This window comes from Callospermophilus lateralis, chromosome X (genome assembly GCF_048772815.1).
Source record: "Callospermophilus lateralis isolate mCalLat2 chromosome X, mCalLat2.hap1, whole genome shotgun sequence".
Taxonomy (NCBI): Eukaryota; Metazoa; Chordata; class Mammalia; order Rodentia; family Sciuridae; genus Callospermophilus; species Callospermophilus lateralis.
Genome location: NC_135325.1, coordinates 66,650,266 through 66,660,662, shown reverse-complemented (window position 1 = coordinate 66,660,662; position 10,397 = coordinate 66,650,266). Strand labels below are relative to the sequence as shown.

General features: G+C 44.3%; 1 long non-coding RNA gene across 1 annotated transcript in view; it reads left to right on the top strand.

The window, feature by feature from the left end:
• The first annotated feature begins 4,444 nt into the window (after window positions 1-4,444).
• LOC143639202 (uncharacterized) overlaps window positions 4,445-10,397 on the top strand; it is a 67,729-nt gene continuing 61,776 nt past the window's right edge. The window contains exon 1 of the long non-coding RNA XR_013154670.1: window positions 4,445-4,566. This is a non-coding gene — a long non-coding RNA (uncharacterized LOC143639202). The remainder of the gene's footprint in view (window positions 4,567-10,397) is intronic.

The following is a 10,397-nucleotide window of genomic DNA, read 5'->3' as shown; positions in this document are numbered from 1 at the left end:
TGGTTCTTCTCTGCCAGTATAGTAGGGCAACATGACAGAAACATTCTGAAAGGAAAAGGGCTAGTGTGTGTGTGTGTGTGTGTGTGTGTGTGTGTGTGTGTGTGTGACTTTTTTCCTACCTCTGGAGGAGTCAAGGTAGAAGTGTAATATGTACCAAAAAAGTTTTTATGAATTACCAAGGAGTAATGGCTGACCAGAAACAGCATTTGAGAAGCAGAACAGATTGGTGAACATAAAGCTCACAGGAAGTCACCAAGAGGCCATCTTCCAGCCCTCATATTGGATCTGAGAAGTTTATCTAATTTTCACATCCTTAATGAGGAAGGAGTCAGTCACTGGCAGAAACTGCATGAGAGTGGTGGCAAATATTCATCACAGCTCAGCTGAACGTGTAGCAAGGGATTGGTATCCCCAAGGGCAAATCAAGGATTTCCAATTGAGCTGACACTAGTGTGAACTTAGAACACAAACACCTGTTCCAACAAGCCTTCTCTGAGAGCACCAATTATCACACACAGCAGCCTCTTACACACACACACACACACACACACACACACACACACAAACACACACACACACAGTGTCTAGATTTCTCAGCTCAAGAAGGATGAAGAGCATGTTGAGATTCTGAACCTACAGTTTCACACCAATTAGAAAGACATGGAACCTAAGAGTCCACAGACAATGGGTATTTTCTGAGTGGGTAAAAGCATAGGACGATCTAAATGATATATTTCTGCAATAGAAATCATTTCCATAAAGTTACCCAAGGATAAACATACAGTCCATATTTCTTCAGCAGTATATACTTGTAAGAACTTATTTCACCAAAATAGTATTCAAGCTACAGTATTTTTTCAAACTAATGTTATACTAGCTTTAATGCAAAAGAAACTATCCTCACTTTCTTTATCCATTCATCTGTTTAAGGGCACCGAGGCTGAGTCCATAGCTTGGCAATTGTGAATTGAGCTGCTATAAACATTGATGTGGTTAAGTCGCTGTAGTATGCTCATTTTACATCCATAGGAAATATACTGAGGATCAGGATAGCTGGGTCAAATTGTGTTTCCATTCCTGATATATGGAAGCTACCTGCAATAAAAGGTGGGGAGGGGAACAACAGAAGTTCAGTAGATTAAACAAAAGGGAATGAAAGGAAGGGAGGGCAGGTTGGGAAAGAAAACATGGTGGGATGAATCTGACATAATTTTTCTATGTACACATATGAATACACCACAGTGAATCCCACTCTCATGTACATCCCCAAGAATAGAGTCCTAATTAGAAAAAGATATATTTCATTCTTGTATAAATATATCAAAATAGATTCTACTGTCATGTATAACAAAAAAGAAACTGTCCTTAACCATAAATCGTCCCTTCATCCTAGGCAAAATTTCCGAGGAATTAGATAAAGATGGTTGCAAGGAGACCATCCTACTTTACTGCACCCCCACCACCTGCAACACACTCTGAGATACATAGGTATTTGGGAAGGAGGAGATTGCTGTTATTCTCATGTAATCTGCAATGTTAGACTCTTATTTCCTTCTCCACTAACAACTATCATTACCCCAGATCTCTTCCCTATGAGAAATTTTATCCAGAAGAGTCAAGATAATTGTTGGGCAGGGTGAAATAAATGGAGAAGGGGAGAAACAGGAGCCCCAGAAATCCAAGAATAGTCTGATAGATCCAATTGAGGAGACTAAAAACTAACATTTCGGGGGTTAGGGGTGTAGCTCAGTGGTTGGGCACTTCTTAGTATGTCTAAAGCCCTGGTGTTCATTCCCAGCACCAAAATCAATAAAAATACATAATAACATGTTTTGATATTATTTCTAACGAGATCTGTTTCACTAACAGAGTGGTCTGGATATATTACTGGAATGGTCCACTGTTGTGTTCCTGCTTTCCACCTGTGAGCCCTGAAATCTAGGCTTAATTTATCTTCACTTTCAAAGTCATGTCACTCCTCTGATTACAAGGCAACATGGTCCCATCTAATTTAGGACTTCAAGTCCTTATACAAAGACTTGGAGACATCCTTAATCTACAAAACCCAGCCAAACTTATTACGTCTCTGTTCTCATTGCCCAACCACTCTTCCCCTTTCTCACCTGTTCCTGCCCTAATGTCTTCTTTGCTGATCCTTAGCCTGGGGGCCTTTGTAACTTCTTCAAATAATTACTCAAATGCCACCTTCTCAATTATGTCTCTCCTGGCAAACTGCTTGAGATTGTAAACTAACAGCAAAAACCACTTATGCATTATGTGCCCAGCTCTACTTTTTCCTATAGCACCTATTACTTTTATTCCAATACACTATGTAATTTACCTAGTCACAATGTTCAATGCTTATTTTCTGTCTTACCCAAGTAGAATATAGAGAGTCCCCAACTTACAATGGTATGAAAGTGAAAGACATTCACTTTGAACTTTGGAATTTTGACCTTCTCCTGGGCTAGCAATATGTTTTTTTACGATAACTATTTGTATATTGTGGAACTGCATCACTGTAGTATAGGGAGATGAACCGAGGTATGCTTTATCACTGAGTTACATGCCAAGTCCTTCTTATTTTTTATTTTGAGACAGGTCTCATTAATTTTCTCTGGCTGGCCTTGAACTTGTAATCCTCCTACCTTAGGCTCCTGAGTCATTGGGTTGAAAAGCACATGCCAACATGCCTGGCTTATATTTATATTTAAGTTTAATACTACTTCCAGCTTACCTTTCAGGGTAATGTCAATATTAATAATCATTAATTATAAGATAGCATTTTTAATTAATTGTGCTTCTTAAATGTGATTATCTTTAAAATATTTTAGTTGTTGATGTATTTTAATTATTTATTTATTTATTTATTTATTTATTTATATGCAGTGCTGAGAATCAAACCCAGTGCCTCACACATGCTACACATGCTAGACAAGTGCTCTACTATTGAGCTACAATCCCAGCACCATATATATATATATATATATATATATATATATATATATATATATATATACACACACACACACACACACACACACTCACACACACACACACACACACATACTCACACACACACACAGAGTTGTGCCAGCAGCCCAGGCGCAGACATCCCCTAAAGGTGTGTATTTGCTGGCCACAAGGAAGAAGCAGCACAAGAACCCAGAAAGATACTAAACAAGCAAGAGAGAGTGAGAACGTCCTGTCCCATTGAGTCACAACTGACTTGACAACACTTTTCCTGCTAGGGTGAGGTCCTTTAAAAACTCACCACCCACATGTGGCTGTAGAGAATATACATAGGGGGAGATTGACCTGCCCAGGTCAAGGTTGAGAAATTAGCATCAGATTCAGTAAGAAAGTCTCTTCTGGAGGCTGTTATTGTGGCTGTTTTGTTTGGTCTGATCTAAAGCCCAGCTAAGAAACAACAGGCTCTTGAACAAACAGATGATCAGATACATTTGGGACCCTATCTAAAGGCTGATTCTTAGCAAAGGCACAACATTATTAATTGGCCAGCATATCAATAGATGTTCTTTCCTGTAGGTTTGTTTAGAGACAATGCTGCTAGTTATAAAGTTTACTGATTCCTGGCTTGGTCATTCTGTGGGGCGAGTGCAAGGCTGTGCCAGGACCTCCAGAGACTGGGACATACACAAGCACAGTGCTACCCACAGACGCCAGCGCTGAGCCAGGGTGCCCTTGAGCCCAGGCAGGGAGCGTTCTCAAAGTGCTCCTTTATTTAAACTATGCTCCCGGGCAATGTTTCCTAATGCCCCCACACACCTAGCGAGTACACACAGTGCAGCCTACACACACAGCCCCACTGTATTCCCTGGCCTGCTTACTTTCCTTTCCACCGCTCTAGGCAAGATCCTCAAATTAGCAGCCATGTAACCCTCCTAGGACCTAGTTCTCCAGACCTTCAGAAGAAAAAGGCAGTCTGAGAAACACTAACGCGCAAATCAGGAAACCCGCGTTTCAGTTAGTGCGGGCCATCCGCACTGAAGACTTTCAGTTCCCCTCGCCTAGGCTGGCTGGAGGGGCGGGAACCGGCAGTAAAGAGGAGGACCGAAGAGGGGGCTGCTTGAATAAAACAACTTAACAGTTGATGTGAGGCCTCGCCTCGCCCCCACTCCCAAGAGATCCTATAGGCAGATCCCGGTGACTGCCCCGCACGATTGCCCCGTTTTTTTGTGCTTGACGCGTTATCCCTCCACCTCTCCTTCTTTCTTTTCCCCCCCTTCTCCTTCCACCCCCCCGCCCCTTGCTCCAGCTCCCTGTCATTTCCTCCTTGCTCTCGGGCAGAGAGCGAGCCTCTCCAGCCGGGAAAGTAGGCGGAACAGGGCGGTGCAGGGTGGCGTAGCGCTGGAGGGCGATGATGGGGACGGAGGCAAAGTAGCCCCCAGTGGAAAAGGAGCGGGGCGGCGCTTGAGGAGAGCCGAGGATGGAGAACCGGCCTAGGTCCTTCCAGTACATCCCTGTGCAATTGCAAGGGGGCGCGCCCTGGGGCTTCACCCTTAAGGGAGTCTGGGACACTGAGAGCCGCTCACAGTGTCTAAGGTAAGAACTGCGGCTCTGCACGAGCGGCGCCCAACTTTGAATGGGCAAATGGATGCGCAGGCTGCCGCGGGATGGGGCCCTCAGATCTACTGTGAAACTTGGCTCCGACTGGGGGTGAAAGCCCATCTGAAAGGCGTGAGCAGCAGAGAGTTGTGCCAGCAGCCCAGGCGCAGACATCCCCTGAAGGTGGCCAGAGCAAGGGAGGAGAGCACTGCTGGCCCGGAGCTACAGGCTTGCACACACTCTCCCTCCGGAGGGCGCTGGAGCAGCTTTTGCTCTCCCACGTCGGAGAGGCTACTCCCCTGATTTGGGCGGGAGGAAGTGGAGGCTGTTGGGGGTTTCTGCTTGGAGGCCCCTGCGGGACAGTGAGGGGCTGCAGGCACCGGCAGTGCAGCCTGGCAGCTCTCTTGGTTCCCTCGCCGGCCGCCCCACCAGGGTAGGTTGCAGGGCTAGGCATCCGGTGTCAGCTTCACTTCTCAGCCGGATGCGCGCAGATCCTTTCAGCTCTCGGGGAGTTGCTGCTGTCGCTTGGGCTCCGCCTTTCCCTCACTCCAGAGTCCTGTCCCAGCGCCGGCAAGATTTCCTGCGCGTTGAGAAGTGTGGAGGAAACTTTTGCGCCCTGGAGCTCAGCTGTGCTGGAGCTGCCGCTGCCACTGTCGCCAGAGTTTGTTTTAGGAGGCAGTGATCTGCTGGAAGCCAAGTTGCAGCGGTGGGCAGGAGAGAGTAGCTCTCCTGAGTGCCTGAGGAACCTCAAAGCAAGCCGCCCCAAGTAGGAGTGAGGGTAGTGGGTGGGAGCAGCTGGGGCTGTTACTAGCCCAGATCTTCATCCCCATTCCTTCATAATTGTCGTGTATTTCTAACCAGCCTGAAATGCCTTTGTCACCAACCATCATACTCTTTCATTCTCCTTTCATCCTTCTTTGGAGTAATTCAGTTTTAAAAAATAATGCCCACACACACACACACACACACACACACACACACACCATTAGGAGAGGGAAAGCCTAGTCTTCAGGAATTTCTTCTAATCACTATCTCCCCTCTCTTTCCACCAAGGTCACAATGGGATATGCAGCCCTCTTTGGTCTGGCAGTTCTTCCCTTTCTTTTCCTCCTCCCTCTACCCACAGAATTTCCACAGACGACCTATCTTGGAAAGGTCATTTTCCCATTCTGCCCAGGGCTGACACAGTCTGAGGGGAAGCTGAAGAGCATGCTTGATGCTGTGGTCCAGGGTTATATTATGAGCATGCAAGAGCATGGCAGGGGGTGTTATGAAGTATGGGGCAGCCAGCAACTTGTGGTCTGGCTGGGGGATTATTTGAGGATAGATGAGGGTTTTCTTGGCCAAGCTGTTGAGGAAGTACCTCATATGTTGAGAGGCAGGGTGTTTTATGATTGCTTTCTGCTGAATGTAGAGTTGACTCCTATTATGTGAAGACTCATTATTACATGGATTTGGATATCCAGCAGGTAAAATCAGTTCTCCCATTCTTCCCATATAACCTGACTCCTGTAAATAAAAGCCTTTACTGTAAGTAAAAGCTATCAATAACTGGCTCTAGAATTATAGAAAAGGGTAAAGTATTTTTTCAGTGCAATGGGTGCCTGTAATTTTTTCTTGGCAAGACACTGTGGCATATTTCATAAATCCCATTTCCGTTTTTTCACTTTAGTTTTATTTCCCTTTATGCTCCAGAACAATATAGCTTTCTCCCTGAAAATAGCCTTCTTAGTCTGCACATACTGGTAGGAATGGACTGGAAGGGAATAGAAATAGAAATGGATTGGCAGATTGAAAACTTGACTTCTAATCCTTGCTCTGTCACTCTATAGTTCTGAAATCCTGGGTATATCATCTATCTTCCCTGGGCCTAAGCAGCCCCGGGTCTAAAGTGAAGTTCAAATCGGTGGCCTTAAATGATACTCCCACAGTCTAAAAGCCAAACTTTTATTATGCTAGCTCTGGTCCTCTTTTCCCCAGAAATACTTCCCAGGATTGAGGAAGGTGACTTGTTTCATTTGCATACAGTGTTACTATTTGCAATGTGATTCCAGGTCCTTATTTCCTTGGTCTCTTAGAGCCACAGTGTAGGCAGTCAGGGATTGAGGCTGCCTAGATCTATGATACAGTGAATCAATGGCAGTCTCCAAGTCCATTTGTTTTCTTCCCCTCAGAGAGTCTCTTGATTCTTCTGGTAGGACTGCAGTGTGTGAGGGAGCTTGGGGTAAAAACATTCAGGGATATATCCATGAGATCAGCCTCCCAGCCCAGTGATGTCTTCCATGTATTTCTAGGTGAGGATTGAGGTGTGGGTATATCTTGATGGAGTCTGGACTCAGGGGAGAGAAGAGGACTATTTTGGTGACTCTATATCATATGGATCATGCAGAGACAGACGATGCAAGAGCCATGGTAGAAAATGACAGCAAATCTATTTTGGTGTATGGGGAAAAAACCAAAAGTGATTTGGGTCTGGCACAGTGTATAATACTTGAGATAGAGACATCTGGAGAGTAGGAATTTGAGAAAATGTGATTAGTTAGAGAAAGCATGGGGTGTGTGTACTCATATTTGTCATGAGAGAACCTTTGGACCAGGATATGATCATGTTGGGGGAATCATCTGTTCTACTAGCTCCTATGATTTCCCCAAATGTGGGGCATTCTGCTGCCTGATTTACGGAGAGTTGTATAGTCTCCTGAAAACTAAGTGACAAAGAAAGGAAATATTAAAAGTATAATATTGATTATCATAAGTGTTAAAGGATGGTGTTATGATTTTTCCATATGTTGCATTTCTAGTGAGATCATGCTAATGAGTATGAGAAACATGACCCACAAAGGAATTGAGCCCATGACCTTGGCATTATTAATTCATTTGTTTAGTATTATATACTACCTCATTAACTCAGGGAGCCTGTCTGGATGAAATGGAAATTCTCTTCTAATCATGTTTTGTTACCTAGGGTTCCTCCTCTACAGGGTAGACAGTCATCCATTAAGTTGACTCCCTGTGTTGGAATAAAGATACTCCTTGGAGGATGCGTGAACTTTGCAAAGTTCTGAAACCAATGGTTCTGCATCATATAGGTCCTCTCAGAGGCCTCAGGGACTCAGGTGGTATTGTCCTGTGATGTATGTTATGTATGTGTGTGTGTGAGCGAGAGCTGGACAGATGGACAGAGTAGCTGAATTGTAGTATGGGGTCCCTATATTCATTTCAAGTTCTTAGAAATGTGTCCTAAGGTTGACTGAGGGTGGTGACAAGAAAGTGTGGAAACCAGGTTGGGGACACAGGGAAAAGAGTTGGAGGAAAATTGGGGAGGACAGGACAGAAGATGGGCCCACCCTCCACAGTTGCCATTGTCCTGGCCCATTTTTGGTAGGTGTCTCCATCTGGCACACTGAAGCAAGTGGGAGCTAGTTACTGCCCTGGAATATAATTGGGTGGGGTGGGGAAGTAGCCAGGAGGGGAAAAAAGCTTCACCTCCCTCTACCAAATATGCCCTGATGTCCCTGAAGTTGCTGTATCATTTTACATACTCTACATCCAAGTCTGTTTTTAGAGTGAAGGTGAGCATATCTTCACCATCTTTATTATCACAGATGATGTGAAAACAAATTAGGCAGACCCTAATACTATTTGCTGCCCTTAGCCCAGGACAATGGCAGGCCATGATCTTTAAGCTGTTTTTAAGCCCTGCTCCCTTTCCCACTCTGACCTTATTTCTAGAAGTTCCCAAAGAGGCTTCATAAGAGGATCTGAACTATCAGATTGAGATTGTCTTGTGGCTAGTAGTACATTTTGCAGTGCCTTTGCGTTCTTGTTGGATGCAGAGATAGTATTCTGTGAGCAGTGATAGTTCCTTTGAGACCTTCTTAGCTGTGTTACAGACCAGGCAAAACCCCAGACCAGGGCGGGACACTCACAAAGGGAACTTCATGGGATGTACTTCTCAGAAGCTTAATCCAGCCTGGTAGTTGAATCCCCTCATCATCTTTGCCTGTAGAATCAGAAAAGATGTCTACTTCTTTAGTTCCTCAACTGTTGCCTTCTCCTAGAAAGTAGAGAGCGTCTGGGGGCATGGAAAAGAAATCCATGCAGAGAGAGACACAGAATGTCAGAACAGTGGGTGATATGTTTGGCTACCCCTTTAGGTACCTATCACTTTAGGCCCCATTGACCTGTTATGCATAATACACCTGGCACCCTGTTGAGATCCTCATTTTTCTCCCAGAAGTGAAAAAAAAGGTCAAACTTGGTTTTCCCTCTCTAAAACCTAGGACAAAGAAAATAATTCAGCTCCAGCTGGAAGTCACTCGAGCATTGTCCCTTAAAATAATTAAAATGAGGGCTGGGGTTGTGGCTCACCTGCAGAGCACTTGCCTAGCATGTGTGAGGCACTGGGTTCAATTCTCAACACACCTATCAATAAATAAAGTAAAAAGGTGCATTGACAACTAAAAAATATTTTTAAAATATTAAAATGAATCTCTTATTCCTCTTTCCAACCCCCTCCCCAGGAATTTTTTTTAAGAGAAAAGAGATACTCAATCTTGAGATTGGTAGTTCTGCAGTGATTGACTGAAGAGAACATCATGGTTTTTATAGTTTGGCTTTAAGTACCACAGGGGAAAAGATGCTGACCCATATCTGAAAAGTTACTAAAGAACCACAGAAATTTCATGAAAGGGCTGTTCTCAGTGCCTGCCCTTCACCCCAAAATGCCAAAGGACACACCTAACTCACACTAATGCTATTCTTGGTGGAGAAGCTCAGAGTGAGGAGAGCTTTTCTGGGGTTACCTAGTTTAAGACCATTTCAGGAACCTGTGCTATAGTGATTCCAAGTATGTTTTCCAGTGGTCATAGGGGAACTTGCTCCCTTCTAAGCATGTCCATTTCATTGTTAGAAAGTCTTGGCTTTGGGTGACCTCCTTAGGTTGTGATAGACCCAACCTGATCTTTTCTTAAAATTGGGAGCCATCTCGCCACAAAGCCATGAAAAGATAATTTCGGCTTTACTATAAATTACTGCAAATTCTGAACCTGCTTGGAATGCCTGCCTGTGCCTTGAACTCACCCATGCCTGGCTCTCTGACCAGATAGCAGCCCTCTCTGAAACTTTAGTGACACCTCGTAAGTACTGGCCTTCCCTGGCCAGACAATGACTCTCTTTGAGGCTCTAATGGTCCTCATAAATTCTGATGTTGGGGCCAGCAAAAAAATGTAAACTATCATTAGTGTGATGCTTGTCAGAGTTCTGTTATCTGTAACCCCCCTTTGTGTAACTTCCTGGGCTATAAAGCTGGGCTGCAGGAAAGCTGGGGTTGCTGTCTTGTTCCCGCGATTTTGGGAGGGAGAGGCAGCCTGGCCAGTCAAAATAATAAGCTTTCTTTAATTTGATTTTAATTGGAGTCAGTGGTCTTTTTTCTAACAGTTGAACTGAAGCCGTTTGCTCTCTGCCTGTCATTCATGAGTCCTTTTGGAACCACACAGAACAAAGATACTTTCTCTCTTTTAGGACAATCCTTGGGAGAACCAAAAACAAAGATGACGTCCTGTTATCTCAGTTTTCTAGGCTTAAAAGCTCCAGTTATTCAGCTGTTTCTAAGGGGATCTGGGATTCAGCCTCGCCTCTTGATTTCTTCTTCCCTAGATTCACTCTAGTTTGTCCATACTCCTCTAAAATTATGGAGTCTACAACAGAATAGAATGGAATAACTAAGGAGAGTGACTAAAGTTACTTTATTTTTGATGCTGGAAATCAAACCCAGGGCCTCATACATACTAAACATGCATTCCACCATTGAGCTACACCTCCAGTCC